Source organism: Eucalyptus grandis, chromosome 2 (assembly GCF_016545825.1).
Source record: "Eucalyptus grandis isolate ANBG69807.140 chromosome 2, ASM1654582v1, whole genome shotgun sequence".
Lineage (NCBI taxonomy): Eukaryota > Viridiplantae > Streptophyta > Magnoliopsida > Myrtales > Myrtaceae > Eucalyptus > Eucalyptus grandis.
The window spans coordinates 9,514,316-9,519,369 of record NC_052613.1 but is presented as its reverse complement, the minus strand read 5'-3'; the positions used below and the strand labels follow the sequence as shown (position 1 = coordinate 9,519,369).

General features: G+C 39.1%; 1 pseudogene; it reads left to right on the top strand.

Moving 5' to 3' along the window:
- Window positions 1-681: 681 nt before the first annotated feature.
- Window positions 682-4,341, top strand: LOC120290472 (annotated as a pseudogene).
- The last annotated feature ends 713 nt before the right edge of the window (window positions 4,342-5,054 follow it).

Here is a 5,054-nt window from a genome sequence, read left to right as displayed (position 1 = left end):
GTGGAGAGAAGGTGTAAATTAGAACTTCACCTCAAACTTCTCTGCCTTGATTGTTTGATCTTGTGGTTGCCATCTAGGTCCCACAAGATCCAATTGTTTTAATGTATTGAGTGAAGATGTGGCAAATTCACGGTAACATTTGGATATGTCAGATTAAAGTGACTTAACTTTCTTTGCGGAATTTTGTTGTGCTCACAACCAAACAGAAAAAAGCTTCCGCCTCCATTAGTGATGCCAAAATCTGACCATGCGTGCAGTTGAAAAAAATAACATTGATAGATTTGAACTCAGCATATAAAACAGTTATTTTAGGGTGGATCCAAGCATGAGCACATGCTTCCATTCAAGATATACGCATGATCTATTGCACTATAGGAAGCACTCTTTTACTAGTTTCATCGCAACTTCATTCAGGGTTTATTTGATAAGCATTTGTGTCCTAGCATGGAACCGTGGCATTTAAGGGACAAAAGCCTTAATAGGTAATCCATTAATTTGTGTTTTTTGTTGTCTATTTTCTATAAAGATTTGCAACTTAGAAGCCTCAATAAAGTGATGAAGTGAGATTGCTGTTATGAAATGTTCCATGTTCTTTCAAGAATAGCAGCATCAGGAGCTGGAATTGGCATCACCCTTATTTTAATGCTTTTCTTAAAGAAGAAACCATTGATTAGAAGAATTATGGCTTTGATCAAGCAAAGGAGTGAACATTTCGATGGCGAAATGAAAATCGAGAGATTGGTCTCTTTGAGTAGATACCCCTACAACGACATTAAGAGGATGACCATCTCTTTTGAAGAAAATTTCGGCCAGGGAGGCTATGGTTATGTGTACAGAGGCAAGCTTGAAAATGGTCAGCTTGTGGCAGTCAAGCTTCTAAAGAAGCTTAAAGGCAATGCCGAAGAATTTTTCAATGAAGTTGTGAGCATAAGCAGGATTTCTCATGTCAATGTCGTCAACCTCTTGGGATTCCATTTCGAAGGAAGCAAAAGAGCTTTGGTTTATGAGTTCATGCCCAATGGATCCCTCAAAAAGCCTATATTTAACAGGAGTAACACACTTGAGTTAGATCAACTATTCAACAGGGACACATTGTACTTGATTTCCCTTCGCATAGCTCACAGGCTAGAGTACTTGCATAGAGGTTGCAACACGAGGATCTTGCACTTTGACATAAAGCCTCACAATATTCTTCTTGACACAAACTATTGTCTTAGGATTTCCAACTTTGGTCTTCCTAAGAAATGACTAAGACAAGAGAGCATTGTGTCAATGTTAGGTGCTCGAGGTACCCCTAGACACATTGCTTCGGAGCTATTTATGAGGAATATTAGAGGGGTTTCACACAAATTGGATGTCTATAGCTACAAGAGGAAAAAAAGTTGAAGTCACAGTAGATCCTACAAGCAAAACACACTTCCCTCATTGGGTCCACCAACGACTGCGACGACGGTCGGCGGTCGTGCGGCATTTGTCTGGCAGTCGTGCGGCAGTCGTGCAGCAATCGTGCAACGGTTATGTGACGGTTGTGCGGCCGTCGTGTGGCGGCGGGCAGCGATTGGTGGTCCGTGAGTAAAAAGAAAAAAAAATAAAAACAATTTTTTTTAATTTTTACCAAACGCTTTTCTATTCTTTTTATATTCCAAGAATAGAAATTTTGTATAATTACCAAACACCTTATTTTAATTAGAAATTGTTCCCAGTAGTAGAAATAGACAAAAACTCTTTTTGAAAAGAAATAGTTCTCCGGAGTAGAAACGTTGTCATGCGCACCCTTAGTCTATCAAGCTATATTTGAAGATGCACAGTACGAGGCCTGCGCACCTCAGAACTACGGATATGGCCCGGAAATCAGCTACCCTTTCGGGATTTCGGGCAAGTAGGACTCCTATTGTGGCTATTCGAATTTCAAGATCACCTGCGTAGGGATATTCCCAGTCCTGAATTTCTCGGTCAGTGAGTTCATCATCAAGGAAATCTTCTACACGAACCATTCTATCCTCCTGGTTGATGCCCTCGTGTACCATGACACTTGTGGTGCTCCACCGCGTAATATTAGCCTCGAAAGCATGCCTTTCATTCCCAGTTCCATTAATCCGATTTCTTCTTCTACTATAACTACACCTCACCGCCGCCAGATTTTACATATCTAGTAGACTGTGCTAGCAACTCCACCCACCACTCTTTTCCTTATTTTCCCGAGGAAGTATCGCAGGAAATATATTTGTATTCTGCTGTCAGCACCAGCGACTCTGTAGTTAGTGTACCTATTTATGTTAATGCAAATATCGATAGCTTGGCGACTATGAATTACAGTGAGATTATGGAGATGGGGTTGCTTTTGAAATAGACCGCATTTAATTACAGCAACTGCGACGGAAGTGAGGGATGGTGTGGATTCGAGAACGATGATTTGTTTGCTTTTGCCAAGATGGTCCTCATCCTCAAAGCTGCAATGATGGTAAGTGGATGCGGGAGTTTTTTCTGTTTTTGCTTCTTGACTAAGTCTTCATATCTACTGTTTTGCTTGATCTTCATTTCGACATGTGGAGGTTAGTATCTGCGTACCACAAGATCCAATGGTTAAAAAGTATTGAGTGAAGTTGCAGCTACACCAAATTCACAGTAAAAATTTCAACCTCAACCTTCTCTGCCTTGATTGTTTGATCTTGAGGTGGTCATCTACGTCCCACAAGATCCGATTGTTTTAATGTATTGAGTGAAGATGCAGCAAATTCACAATAAAATTTGGATATGTCAGATTAAAGAGACTTGACTTTCTTTGCGGAATTTTGTTGTGCTCGCAACCAAACAGAAAAAAGCTTCCGCCTCCATTAGTGATGCCAAAATCTGACCATTCGTGCAGTTGAAAAAAATAACATTGATAGATTTGAACTTTGCATATAAAACAATTTTTTCAGGGTGGATCCAAGCATGAGCACATGCTTCCATTCAAGATATACGCATGATCTATCGCACTATAGGAAGCACTCTTTTACTAGTTTCATCGCAACTTCATTCAGGGTTTATTTGATAAGCATTTGTGTCTTGGCATGGAAACATGGCATTTAAGGGACAAAAGCCTTAATAGGTAATCCGTTAAATTGTGTTTTTCGTTGTCTATTTTCTATAAAGATTCGCAACTTAGAAGCCTTAGTAAAGTGATGAAGTGAGATTGCTATTCTAAAAGGTTCCATGTTTTTTTCAGGAATAGCAGCATCTGGAGCTGGAGTTGGGATCACCCTTATTTTAATGCTTTTCTTAAAGAAGAAACCATTGATAAGAAGAATTATGGCTTTGATCAAGCGAAGCAGTGAACATTTCGATGGTGAAATGAAAATTGAGGGACTTGTCTCTTTGAGACGATATACCTACAACGACATTAAGAGGATGACCATCTCTTTTGAAGAAAATTTAGGCCAGGGAGGCTATGGTTATGTGTACAGAGGCAAGCTTGAAAATGGTTAGCTTGTGGCAGTCAAGCTTCTAAAGAAGCTTAAAGGCAATGCTGAAGATTTTTTCAATGAAGTTGTGAGCATAAGTAGGATTTCTCATGTCAATGTCGTCAACCTCCTGGGATTCCATTTCGAAGGAAGCAAAAGAGCTTTGGTTTATGAGTTCATGCCCAATGGATCCCTCAAAAAGTCTATATTTAGCAAGAGTAACACACTAGAGTTAGATCAACTATTCAACTGGGACACATTGTACCTGATTTCCCTTCGCATAGCTCACGGGCTAGAGTACTTGCATAGTGGTTGCAACACGAGGATCTTGCACTTTGACATAAAGCCTCACAATATTCATCTTGACGCGAACTATTGTCCTAATATTTCCAACTTTGGTCTTGCTAAAATATGCCCAAGACAAGAGAGCATTGTGTCAATGTTAGGAGCTCAAGGTACCCCCGAACACATTGCTCTGGAGCTGTTCATGAGGAATATCGGAACGGTTTCTCACAAATTTGATGTCTATAGCTACAGGAGGAAAAAAATTGAAGTTACAGTAGACCATACAAGCAAAACGTACTTCCCTCATTGGGTCCACCAAAGCCTGGAGCTTCGAAAAGAGCTTGGGCTACACAAGATCACAAATGAAGAGGATGAAGTAATCGCCAAGAAGATGATTGTAATTGGTTTATGGTGTATTCAGATTGATCCAAAAGCTCAACCATGTATGACCCAAGTTGTGGAGATGCTAAAAGGAAGTGATGATGCCTTGCAAATTCCTCCCAAACCATCCTTGTCAGTACTCTCAAGATCACTCGCAGCTTATCCATGTGAAAGTTTGTCTCTACAAGAGAGTAATGACTCAAGTTGGGGTTATTCAATATCAATTATATGAGACCTACATAGTTTGTAACAGACTATTTGAAAAGAAACAAGAACTACAAAACTAATGATTATTGAGCTGCTCATAAATTTGTGATCAAATGTCTAGGTTAAATTTCTACAAGTATGAAGCAAAAAAAAAAAAAAAAAAAAAAAAAGGAAAAGAAGTGAAAAGTGCATTGTTGAAACATAAATTTTTAAATATGGGTCTCCATTGCATTTGATCAAAATTAGGGATCTAATTTATCACATAAGTTGACCCCCTAACTCAAGAAATTTTGACCCCGTAAAATTTAGTATTCACATTGCTTGGTACATCTCATCGTGATTAGGCACATTATGATTTCAGAATTTTCACTATGGTGTGGATAATCCATTTCACAGATAACAACTAAAAAAAAAAAATTGAAAGATAAATATAATAATTTAAAATAAATATAACAAATAAGAAAAAATTAATAATAAAAAAAGGAGACAAGGCTCGCGGATCATTTTATACTTCACAAACACATTAAATGTGTCATACCAATTAACCATGAAGAACGGCTCTCATTTTGAAGCCCATCTAGTGCCCAGCCCATGAGAGAGACCCTTAATTTCGGCCCACGAGAGAGTTTTGGTGGCCGCCCACACACTCTAAAATGGAGGAGCATGCATTGGCCCCTCTTCCTCCAATGTATATGAGGTGTTCCATGGTCACATGTGGCTGTCCATGAGGTCTTGTTT